Consider the following 13,223-nt stretch of genomic DNA (forward strand, 5'->3'; position numbering starts at 1 on the left):
CTGAATATGAGGGAATGGAGGCCAACAGCATACCACTCTGGTAACAATTAGTGAACTCAGCACAGCACTATGATTCATTAACGTAACTCAAGCTTTCAATGAAGATTTCCTTTAAACAAAATTGTATATTTTAAAACTCCATGTACAATACCTTTACTATCAGAAACAATTTAAGCATAATTAAAATACAAGACAGAACATGTAAAATTATTTAGTGAGGAAGCAGATTTAGCAGAGGAACTTGAAGTGGGAGGGGAAAGATCCAGTTGGTGTGCTTCACGTGGGTGCCAACAATATAAGTAGAAAGTGGAAAGAGGTTCTGCTGAGGGAAGATGAGCAGCTGGGGGTTAAGTTAAAAAAAGTCCATCTCTGGATTACCGTCTGAGCCATGAGCAAATTGGCACAAGGTCAATAAGATTAAAGAGGTAAATGAGTGGCTCAAAGATTGGAGTGGGAGAAACTAGTTTGAATTCATGGGAAATTGGTATCAGTACTGGTGATGGAGGGAGCTTTTCCAATAGTATGGCCTCCACCCAAATCATGTTATGACCAGAGTCCTTGTGAATTGCATAGCCAGGACTGTGGTTATGGTTTAAACTAAGGAGACAACTGTGAGAAGGAGGAACATTCAACACAGGACTGACGGTGTTGAAGAGACATGGTTGCAAGGGTATTGCGGCAGGGAACTAAATATCCAAGTATACACGTCCTATTGAAAGGAGAGGCAGTTGGGCAGAGGAGGCAGGGTTGCCATGTTTGTAAGAAATGAAACATGATGCGACACATAGTCAAAAAGGCGTAGAATCTGTATAGATAGGGTTGAGGAACTGCAAAGGAAAAAAATCCATAATGGGCATTGTGTAAGGCCTCCTAGTAGTAGTCAAGATGTCAGGAAGAAAATAAATCAGGAGACAGAAAATGTTTGTAAGAAAAGCACTATTACAATAATCCTAGGGGACCTCAATATGTGCAATGATTGGGAAAATCAGGTTGGTAACAGATCTCAAGAAAAAGAATTCCTGGAATGGCTACAAAATGTTTTTTGGAGCAGCTTTCGGTAGATCCCAATGGGAACAAGCGATTCTGGATTTAGTGGTGTATAATGAGGCAACCTTGAATAGAGAGCTTAAAGTGAAGGAGCTCCTAGAGAGCAGGGACCATAATATGATAGAATTCACTTTGCAGTTTTAGAGAGAGAAGATTGAATCAGATGTAATGGGATTGTAATTGAATAAAGCTGAAAATGTGATGCTGGAAAAGCGCAGCAGGTCAGGCAGCATCCAAGGCGCAGGAGAATCGACATTTTGGGGATGAGCCCTTCTTCAGGAATGAGCAGAGTGTGCCAAGCAGGCTAAGATAAAAGATAGGGAGGAGGGACTTGGGGGAGGGGCGTTGGAAATGCGATAGGTGGAAGGAGGTTAAGGTAAGGGTGATAGGCCGGAGTGGGGGTGGGGGCGGAGAGGTCAGGAAGAAGATTGCAGGTTAGGAAGGTGGTGCTGAGTTCGAGGGTTGGGATTATACAAGGTGGGGGGAGGGGAAATGAGGAAACTGCAGAAATCTGAGTTCATCCCTTGTGATTGGAGGGTTCCTAGGCGGGAGATGAGGAATTGAATAAAGGTAACTACAAAAATATGAAATTGGAACCGGCCAGAGTTGATTAGAGTCATAGAGTTATAGAGATGTACAGCATGGAAACAGACCCTTCGGACCAACCCATCCATGCCGACCAGATATCCCAACCCAATCTAGTTCCATCTGCCAGCACCTAGCCCATATCCCTCCAAACCCTTCCTAATCATATACCCATTCAAATGCCTCTTAAATGTTGCAATTGTACCAGCCTCCACCACTTCCTCCGGCAGCTCATCCCATACACCTACCACACTCAGTGTGAAAACGTTGCCCCTTAGATCTCTTATATCTTTCCCCTCTCACCCTAAACCTATGCTCTCTAGGCCCAGGGAAAAGACTTTATCTATTTATCCTATCCATGCCCCTCATACTTCTGTAAACCTCTATAAGGTCGCCCCTCAGCCTCCGACGCTCAAAGGAAACCAGCCCCAGCCTGGTCAGCTTCTCCCTATAGCTCCAATCCTCCAACCCTGGCAACATCCTTGTAAATCTTTTCTGAAACCTTTCAATTTTCACAACATCTGTCCGTTAGGAAGGAGACCAGAACTGCACGCAATATTCCAACAGCGGGATAACCAATGTCCTGTACAGCCACAACATGACCTCCCAACTCCTGTACGCAATACTCTGACCAATAAAAGAAAGCATACCAAACTCCTCCTTCACTATCTATCGACCTGCGACTCCACTTTCAACGAGTTATGAACCTGCACTCCAAGGTCTCTTTGTTCAGTAACACTCCCTAGGACCTTACCGTTAAGTGTATAAGTCCTGCTAAGATTTGCTTTCCCAAAATGCAGTACCTCGCATTTATCTGAATTAAACTCCACCTGCCACTTCTCAGCCCATTGGCCCATCTGATCAGGATCCTGTTGTAATCTAAGGTAACCTTCTTTGCTGTCCACGACACCTCCAATTTTGGAGTCATCTGCAAACTTACTAACTGTACCACTTGTGCTCGCATCCAAATCATTTATGTAAATGACAAAAAGTAGAGGACCCAACACCTCCACTGGTCACAGGCTTCCAGTCTGAAAAACAACCCTCCACCACCACCCTCTGTCTTCTACCTTTGAGCCAGTTCTGTATCCAAATGGCTAGTTCTCCCTGTATCCTGTGAGATCTAACCTTGTTAACCAGTCTCCCATCGGGAACCTTGTTGAACGCCTTACTTAAGTCCATATAAATCACATCTACCGCTCTGCCCTCATCAATCCTCTTTGTTACTTCTTCAAAAAGCTCAATCAAGTTTGTGAGCCATGATTTCCCACGCACAAAGCCATGGTGGCTATCCCTAATCAGTCCTAGTCTTTTCAAATACATTTACACCCTGTCCCTCAGGATTCTCTCCAACAACTAGCCCACCACCGACGTCAGGCTCACTGGTCTATAGTTCCCTGGCTTTTCCTTAGCACCCTTCTTAAACAGTGGCACCATGTTAGCCAAATTCTAGTCTTCCGGCACCTCACCTGTGACTATCGATGATACAAGTATCTCAGCAAGAGGCCCAGCAATCATTTCTCTCACTTCCTGCAGTGTTCTAGGGTACACCTGATCAGGTCCTGGGAATTTATCCACCTTTATGCGTTTCGATACATCTAGCACTTCCTCCTCTGTAATATGGACATTTTGCAAGGTGTCACCATCTATCTCTCTACATTCTATATCTTCCATATCCTTTTCCACTGTAAATACTGATGCAAAATACTCATTTAGTATCTCCCCATTTTCTGCGGCTCCACACAAAGGCCACCTTGCTGATCTTTGAGGGGCCCTATTCTCTCCCTAGTTACCCTTTTGTTCTTAATGTATTTGTAAAAACCCTTTGGATTCTCCTTAATTATATTTGCCAAAGCTATCTCATGCCCCTTTTTTGCCCTCCTGATTTCCCTCTTAAGTATACTCCTACTGCCTTTATACTCTAAAGGATTCATTCGATCTATCCGGTCTATACCTTACATATGCTTCCTTCTTGAAGCCTACCAGGAAAGATAGTGGAGCAGCAATGGCAGGAGCTTCTGGGGCTAATCTGGATACACAGCAAAAATTCCTTCCAAAGAAAAAGAAACATGCTAAGTAGAGAATAAGGCAACTATGGGTGAGGGACAGCATTAAAGCAAAAAATAAAAAAACATACAATATGGTGAGGATTAGTGGGAAGCTAGAGGATTGGGAAGCCTTTAAAAACCAGAGGATAACTAAAACAGTAATTGGAGAGTGGGCAAGAGAAGATGAAATATGAGACTAGGCTAACTAGTAACACAAAAGAAGATTGCAGGAGTTTTTTTTAGATATTTAAAAAATAAAAGAATACAAGAGTGGACATTTGACCATTCAAAAATGAGACTGGAGAAGTAGTAATGGGGTACAAAGAAATGGCAGAGGAATTGATAGGTACTCTGCATTATTTTTCATGTGGAAGACATCAGCAACATACCAGGGCTTCAAGAGAGTCAGGGGGCAAAGATGAGTGGCCATCACTAAGGAAAAGGTGTTGGGGGAAGTTGAAAAGTTTGAAGGCAGATGAGTCACCTAGACCAGATGGTCTATATCCTAGAATGCTGAAGGACACAGCCGAGGAGATTGTGGAGGCATTGGTGATCTTTCAAGAATCACCAATTCCAGAGGATTGGAAAGTGACTAATGTAACACCCCTGTTTAAGAAGGAAGCGAGGCAGAAGACAGCAAACTACAGGCTGACCTCATTGTCGGTAAGATTTTAGAGATTAAGATTTGACATTACTGAGTACTTGAAAGTGCATGGTGAATGTAAGCAGAGTCAGCATGACTTCATGCCAGACTAATCTATTAGAATTCTTTGAGGAGATAACAAGCAAGCTAAAGAAAGAAGAGCCATTGAACATTATCTATTTGGATTTCCAAAAGGTCTACGACAATGTGCCGCACAGGAGGCTGCTTAATAAGATAAGAACCCAAGGTGTTAGGAACAAGATACTGGCATGAACAGAGGATAGGCTAAATGGCAGAAGACAGAGAGCAGAGATAAAAGGGGTCTTTTTCAGGATGGCAGCCAATGACTAGTGGAGTTCCACAGAGACTAGTGTTGGGACAACCATTTACATTATACATTATAACCTGGATGAAGGAACTGACAGCATTGTTGCTACGTTTGTTTAAGACACAAATATAAGTGGAGGGACAGATAGTGTTGAGGAAGCTGGAGACTACAGAAGGACTTGTAGACTAGTGGGCAAAGATGTGGCAAATGGAGTACGTTGTGGCAAAGTGAGAGGTTATACATGGTGGTAGGAAGAATAGAGGTGTTGACTCTTTTCTAAACAGGAAAGGCTTCAGAAATCTGAAGCGCAAAGGAATCTCTGAAAATTGACACGCAGGTTCGGTTGGCAGTTGGGAAGGTTGCCATTCATTTCAAGACGGCTAAAAACAAAAGCAGAGATGTAGGGGCTCTGGACAAACTGAATTTGAAATATTGAGAGCAGTTTTGGGCCCCATATCTAAGGAAAGATGTACTGGCATTAGAGAAGGTGCAGAGGAGGTTTACAAGACTGATCCCAGGAATGAAGAGCTAGTCTTGTGAGGTCGAGAACTCCACGTCTGTATTTGATGGATTTTAAAAGGATTGGAGGCGGATCTGATTGAAACTTACAGGCCTGAATAAGGTGGACATATGGAAGATGTTTCCAGTAGTAGGAGAGATTAGGACCCAGGAGAACAACTTCAGAGTGAAAGCCCTTAAGAACTGAGATGAGGAGGAATTTCTGTGGAATTCTGTGGTAATCCGTGAAAATCATTATGGCAGAGGGCTGGGGAGGTCAAGTCATTGAGTGCATTTAAGACAGAGATAAACAGGGTTCTTTATTAGTCAGGGGATCAAGGGTTACAGGGAGAAGGCAGGAGAATGGGGTTGAGAAACATATCAGCCATGTTCGAATGGTGGAGCCGACTCAATGTGATGAATGGGCTAATTCTGCTCATATAATCTTATGGTCTAAGATTCAACATAAATTTTAAGCAAAAATGAAAGCCAGATAATGTAGTTATAACTATCCAATGTCTGGCAAAATAGCTTAATTGACAGAAAATTCACCATCCCTTTATTTGAAACAACATTAGAGTGTGAATGGCAGTTTATTGGAAATCACAAAACACCGTCAACAATGTAATGAGTTGTCAACAAATGCTCATATATTAGTATATGGTCAACAGTTGTATTACAGTTTTACATCACAATCTCTTATCTATGGTTAGGTGGTACACATGTAAACAATTCACTGCTGCTGACAGTGTCAGCTGGCACATCGACTTGTAATATTAACCATTGCAATGGAACATCAATATTAACATACAGGCCCTATAGTCATTATTTCAACACTCAGATAATATTAATAACTGCAATTTTCAAACAACTTCCATATACAATACATATCAGATGAGTTCCAACACCTTTGAATCACACTACCTTTTAAAAACTACAACATCAGAAGTCTGAACTTAAATAATGCACAACTGTTTTTTAAACATCCTCACCCACACTGCAAAAAGGAGGCACGGTTTTAAGCCCAAAAGACACATTTTTGTCAGATGTACGTAAAAACGCTTTTGTGAAATTTCAAGTTATACGGAGGAATGGGGCAAGATTTTTTCTGTGCAGTGGACTAAGCAGAACATGAATCTTCTCTTTTCCACAAATAGTTTTAAAAAGTAACAATACTTTTAAATCTTGTTGGCAATGAATGTATAATTAAGAAAACAATTACGCATTCTCCAAGCTAATTCATAGCCACTTCAACAATTGATTGAAAATAAGTGAAAATGTTGAACAGAAACATAAAATTATGAAAAAAGTTTAATCCAGATTGAGTTGTTACTAAATTAATGGGCTTTCCCAAATACAAGCACGATACTCAACGAAAACAGCAGCAAAGTCAAGACTAGTACAGACTTGACAATGAGGCAGAACAAGAGGTATCCAAACTCTCTCATATCAATCTCCTTTTGGATACACTGCACAATGGGCCTTTCACCCAAGGCCTTCTGATCAAACAGACAACCACATCATGAAGCAGGAGCGCTCCAAAAGCTAGTCCTTCCAAATAAACTTGTTGGATTATAACCTGGTGTTGCATAATTTTTATCTTTGTACAACCCAGTCCAACACTGGCACCTCAAAATTATGATCAAAGTGTTAGAGAAGTTGTCAACAAGACTAAAAGAGCCCAAGCAGATGTGTCAAAGCTGCTTTTTCGCATCACCACACATCTTCATGTCAATCCCTTATGCTCTCAGGCCATGTCTACGTGCAAGGCTGTGCAAGGGGTGAGCCTGCAATGTTTGTATGAACTAGCCATTCAGAAGTGTCAGCTTTCAGGACGAATGTGCTAAGAGGCCAGGACACACAGCACATTTCATATGCACTACACCTGACTAGTGTTAAGAGGGGGAAAGGGAATATGAGTGTTATGGTATAACATTTGACAACATAGCTTGGATCAAAAGCTGATACCAGGACTCAAAAGGCTAAGCTATAAGGATTTACTTAAAAACCCAATAGCTGTTTCCATCAGAATACAAGCAGCTTTGAGGAGATCTAATAGTTTTCAAAATTATCCTTGACCTTGCTAAAGCTGATGTGGATGATTTGTTTACACTGAAAAGGTTCCAAAGATTGGGAGGTATAAATTTGAAAATTTAAAAAGTTAATTGAAACTTCAGGCTGAATCCATTCCCCATAGGACTGTCAAATGCATGGAACATGCCACCAAAGTGATTGAAGTACGTAATCTAAATGAGGTCCTCCAGAAGTAAATTTCTGGAAATAGGCATGATTAAAGGATATGAGTGGAAAAAATGAGCGACAGCAATGTTACCATACAGATATTTAGCATATGTGTCAAATTCCTCTGCACAATTTTAATGGATACATTAACTCAGGTTCACACCTTCATTAAAATAATGAAAAGAAGAACTCTATAGGAGTGCTTGCATTGTGAAGGCAAGAACATAGGGTTGAGATCTATTACAATTGTCGAGGTTTATTGGGTCAGCTGCCCTTTTCCTGCTCCTAAAAGCGCTTATGAAAGAACCTACTGATTTGGAGCAATGCCACATTTGGAAGTTATACACTTATAAGCTGTAACATGTTTACTGTATTTTGCAGCAGCAATTTAAATGCCAATCACTGAACATAGTTGAATAAATACAAAATCACTTTCTACATAAAGTCCCTGAAGCTGGGTTTCCTGTTCTGTAAGTCTTGGGAGTAAGATGCAAAACTGGAAAGCATATTTACCCATTGAGACATTATGACAATTTTACAGTCACAAAACTTCCATTGTGGACACAATTTGCACTCACATTGTGCCTTTTGTGTAATAAAATGGCCAAAGGTGCCTTGAAGAACCAATATCATCAGACAAAATATGAAACTGAACCACATAAGAAGCTAAAACTGAAAGGGTTTGGTCATAAAGGTATTAATGAGTGTCTCGAGGGAGAGGTAAAACGCAAGCACAGAGGTTAAGGTATGAAATTTTCATCCAAGAGGCCTAATTCCCAGAGGCAAAGCCAAACAAGGGATGACACAAATTGGAAATTAATAAGATTGCATTTTGGTAAAACAAAAAGGTAGGACTTATACAATGAATGGTAGGGCCCTGGGTAGTGTTGTAGAACAGAGACGGAGGGATTCAGGTACATGATTCTTCGAAATTTGCATCACAGGTAGACAGGGTGATTAAGAAGGCATTTAGCTTGCTTGCCTTCAATGCACAGACCTTGGAGTATATGAGTTGGGACATCATGTTGATGTTGTACAGGACGTTGGTGAGAGACCTCTTCTCGGGTACTGTGTGCAGTTCTGGTCGCCCTGTTATAGGAAGGATATTATTAACTTGGAGTGGGTTCATAAAAGATCTACTAGGATATTGCCAGGAATGGAGGATTTGAGTTATAAAAATAGTCTGGATAGACTGGATAGATGTTTTTTTCACTGAATTGTAGGAGGTTGAGGGGTGACCTTCTTGAAGTTTATAAAATCATTAGGAGCATAGGTAAAGTGAATAGCAAGAGTCTTTTCCCTAGGGTGGGAGAGTTCAAAACCAGGGGGCAAATTTTTAAACATGGGAGGAGAATGTTTTGAAAAATGACATCAGAGGCAACTTTTATTTTTACATAGAGAGTGGTTAGTGTGGAATGAACTGCCAGAGGAAGTGGTGGATGCAGGTACAACATTTAAAAGATACTTGAAAAGTACATGAATTGGAAAGGTTTGGAGGGAAATGGGCCAAACGCAGGGAGGTTGGACTAGTTTAGTTTGGGAAGATGGTCGGTGTGGACCAGTTGGACTGAAGATGCTGCTTCCATGCTGGATGACTCTATCAGAGGCCAGAATTGGAAAAACGCTATATTCATGGAGGTTTGGAGAAGGTAACAGTGATGAGGAGAGTCAAGGTCGCTTAGGGATGTGAACTCAAGGAGGAGAAGTTCTAAGTTGTAGTCACTGGACTAGAAAAATATGACATCAACCTGCAAAAGGAAACATAAATAAATGTTGCTCAAACAGGTATGTTTTAAAGAGCGCCTTAAAAGATCAAAGATGGGTGGAGAAGTAGGAAGGCATTGGAAGGTATTACAGAGTTTAGAGTTTACATAAATTTAGCCACCAATGTGGGGTAGCTAAAATCAAGGATGCTCAAGAGGCCAAAATTAGAGCAATACAGATATCTTGGTGGTGCAGGAGAAGGAGATTATAGAGGCACAGAGGGTGTGAAGTCAGGGATCGACCTGAAAGCATGAATAATAATTTTAAAATCAAGATATTGATTGACGGGATTAAAAGTAAGATCAGCAAGCACACGGGGTGACAGGGGAACGAAACTTAGTCCCCAGATATAAAATTGATGCCTGGGATTTTCTGCAGTATGGACTCAATGGGCTGAATAGCCTGCTTCCAGTTGTAGCGATTCTGTGATTTTATAAAATTGGCAGCACACCAGCCAATCCTCCAAAGAAACACCATTTCACAGTTTCTAATCAGTTTTGCCATTTATCCTGGCTGAAAGTCAACCATTTGAGGAAAGAAGATCTTTGACAATGTTAATTGCTGTTGTAATCGATGGTCCATTTTATGCCATGGTGCCGAGTTGAAGACCTACACCAATGAGCCAATATTTTTGGACTAAACAGCAAACTTTATAAAAACCATCTATCAGTAATTCTAAGAAAATCCAATCCATCTAAATTTCCACAATGTACAGAAAGTACTTCAAAATGGACACAATTTTGGATCAATATTTCATCACAGCACTGAAAATTTTGAGTAACTGTAACCAACAATTATACCAATTTACATTTTGACATTGGATATCACATGAGATTAAACATGAAATATGTCAATGAACTGACTCAATTACTAAGCTCAATGTAGGTCTAACCACAGAACTTTAAAAACAGGTTTTTTAAAATCCAATTTTTACCTCTTCATTTTGAAGATATAAATACATTCTAGGTATTGTTCTCTGGGCAATAGCAGCTCTCTGATACCCTGACTTACAATTATTATTATGCCAAATGACACCTGCTTTAATTTGAGCAATATCAGCTTTCTGTAGAGCCATCCAATCTGTACCATTCTCCTGCTGTATCGTTCTAGCTCTGCAATTTTATTTCCCTCAAATACCCATTCAACTTCACTGAAACCATTCACTTCCACCAGCCTCGTAGGCAAGTTCCAAGTCAATTCTAGCCATCGCATCAAAAAGTTCTTCCTCACACTCCTTGAATCTCTTGCCCAAAAGCTTTAAATCTATGTATCTTTGCCCTCCCACCATCTAAAAATGGGGAACAGCTTTTATTTGTTCATTTTATTTAAACTAGTCAACCTTAGACATCTGTATCAAATTTCCTCTCAGTCCTTTTTTTAACTACAATAAAAGCAACCCCAGCTACTCTACCATGGCCATGTGATTAAATTCCTTCATCACATGAACCATTCTGATAAACCTCCTCTGCACCCTGTCAAAGATCTTCTTTCCTCAAATGGTTGACTTTCAGCCAGGATAAATGGCAAAACTGGTTAGAAACTGTGAAATGGTGTTTCTTTGGAGGAAGGGCTTTTGCCCGAAACATCGATTTCGCTGCTCCTTGGAAGCTGCCTGAACTGCTGTGCCCTTCCAGCACCACTAATCCAGAATTTCTTTGGAGGATTGGCTGGTGTGCTGACAGTTTTATAAAATCTCTACAACTGAAAGCAGGCTATTCAGTCCATTGAGTCCACACTGACCCAACCAATTCTCTGTAATCCTGCATTTCCCATGGCTAATCCACCAGGTCCTTGGACAACATGAGCAATTTAGCATGGCCAATCCATCTAAACTGAACATCTTTGGGCTATGGGAGGAAACCAGAGCACCCAGAGGAAACCCACATAGACACGGGGAGAATATGTAAGCTCCGTTTACAGACAGGTGTCTGAGATAGAACCAAACTCAGGTCCCCTGGTACTGTGAGGCAGCAGTGAGACACCCCGCCACCCTATGGTATGGGAGGGAATCCCTGTGACATTTCTGTAGCTGAATATTTGCAAACTATTTGGCCTTGAAAGGCATCCCAGCCAAGTCAAATCCTGTTCTCATCAGATGTCAACACACTGGTATTTTCCAACTGAGGTCACTAGACAGCATTTTGGAATGGGAAACCTGGCTGATTATTTCCACACACAAATCCAGAGGGTAACTGTCATGTTCCAAACTTCTGAGAGCACTAATTTGCCACAGTTTAGCAACTGAACGTGATCCTCTACTCTGCATGAATTACTAAGAGTGATTTAAAAGGATTGTATCTACCTTTAGAGTAAGATAGCAATGGCTAGTATAAATAGAGGATTATCAATATCGTCTTCACATACAATGCAAAACTGTACAACAGTGACCAATTGCAGTCAATCTCAAGTGAAAATATAACAAATTTCAGTGCAAGCATTATTATTCACATTCATACGATTGTTCAATGTCAGACTTCATTTATTTCCAAATTTGGAGACTAGGGAAAACAGTTAAAGTGATGTAACTAAGTCATCACAGTGCAATAAGTGGAATTAAGATATACAGTTTAGTGTTTCAATGAAAGGTAGTTGTAAAAGCGCTTCAATCCAACAATATACATATACAGGGGTACATCCCAAATACTGCAGTATGGTTTGACCCAAAATTAATTGCAAATTGATTTAAAATATTTGCACACATTTATTGAAGGTGCATAAAGTGTATTGTGCTAGATTTACTAAGTAAATGCCAAACAGTAAGCATGGAGAATAAATACACTTGCATAATATTGTGTGTGAACAGAATATGTGGTTTCCCTACTATAAAACACTAAATCAGTGTGCTTCCCCTCCCCCAACACATTGCTCAGGCAATCCACGCTATCTGCATGGTGAATATTTCAAATTTTGCACTTTTCCCAGGGTTTAAAGAGTAACGCTGAACATCGAAATGATAACTTGTGCATTTAAACAATCCACATTAAATAGGTAAACGGTGGCCATACCTATCTGTGACCTAGTTTCACAAGAGAAGCAATTGTTATCACTATGTATACAATGTGTCATGTGTAAAATCAATACATTATAACCTCCTGTGCTTTTGAACACTACTCATGTTATAGCCCATAACTGTACGAGCAACCACATGCACATGTATTTTGGCCGTTCTACTTTGCTTTTTATGAAGAATAAATTAACCATAAAAATTAACTCGCTGAGCCGTTACTTCAATCCATGTTTCCCCCCAACGAACACTGCTTGATTTTAAGGATCCTTGAATTACATTAATTAATATTCCCAAGTCACAGAAAGTACTATTTAGCAACAACCCTTATTTCCCAACTGTAAGCACCCCTCCCCCACCAACCAAAACTATTTCAGTTTAACTGTTTTTTTTTAAAATAGAACAAATAAAAATCCGAAATACCATTCAAAAAGTTGTTTAGATTAATGGTGTATCTACATATAAATGTCTTACCTTATACAATGCTGATTTTTTAAAAACCCAGAGCTTGTTTTCACTTCCACAACAACGAAAGCTCCAACTACTTTTTAGTTGTGTTCTTTTCTACATGTGAATGTCAAAAGGGTTTAAAAGAATCGTTTTCAAGTATTACTCATCACCCGGCTGTCTCTCTCTTGTCGAGCCGGTCAATATGTGCCTCGGAAAGGCCTATAATTGGAAGAATATCAGCTATAATTCGCATGTATGTCTTGATCCAAAGCTAATGACACCGAAACGATGTGGTGGCGAATGGAAATGAAGAGGGAGGGAAAAGAGAAAGAGAGAGAGACACACACACACAGACGGTGGTGGGGGAGGGGAGAGAGAGAAAGAGGTAAAAGTTGATGGCGGAATGGCGTCAGAAGCTGCTGCTGGTGTCTACCACATTCATTCCCAGATTCTCCCAGAGAGAGACAGAGAGCTCGGGACGGGCGCGCGCTCAGGCTCTCACACCCGGGAACATCAGAGCGAGCACGGGGAAACCAACCGCCCCCATCCTCCCCCCTTCTCTCCTCCCCTCCCCCCCCCCTCTCCCCCCCTCCTCCTCTCCCCCCCTCTCCCCCC

The 13,223-nt window shown here is 40.8% G+C and overlaps 1 protein-coding gene and 1 long non-coding RNA gene across 4 annotated transcripts in view; one reads left to right on the top strand and one right to left on the bottom strand.

The window, feature by feature from the left end:
- Positions 1-13,125, bottom strand: part of LOC122550838 (F-box-like/WD repeat-containing protein TBL1X) — a 399,066-nt gene extending 385,941 nt beyond the window's left edge. For all 3 annotated transcript variants that reach the window (XM_043692158.1, XM_043692156.1, XM_043692157.1), the window contains exon 1: positions 12,633-13,125. The gene's annotated coding sequence lies outside the window, so the exon portion shown is untranslated. The remainder of the gene's footprint in view (positions 1-12,632) is intronic.
- Positions 1-13,223, top strand: part of LOC122550839 — a 139,737-nt gene that overhangs the window by 80,272 nt on the left and 46,242 nt on the right. The window lies entirely within an intron of this gene.

Source organism: Chiloscyllium plagiosum, chromosome 6 (genome assembly GCF_004010195.1).
Source record: "Chiloscyllium plagiosum isolate BGI_BamShark_2017 chromosome 6, ASM401019v2, whole genome shotgun sequence".
Taxonomy (NCBI): domain Eukaryota; kingdom Metazoa; phylum Chordata; class Chondrichthyes; order Orectolobiformes; family Hemiscylliidae; genus Chiloscyllium; species Chiloscyllium plagiosum.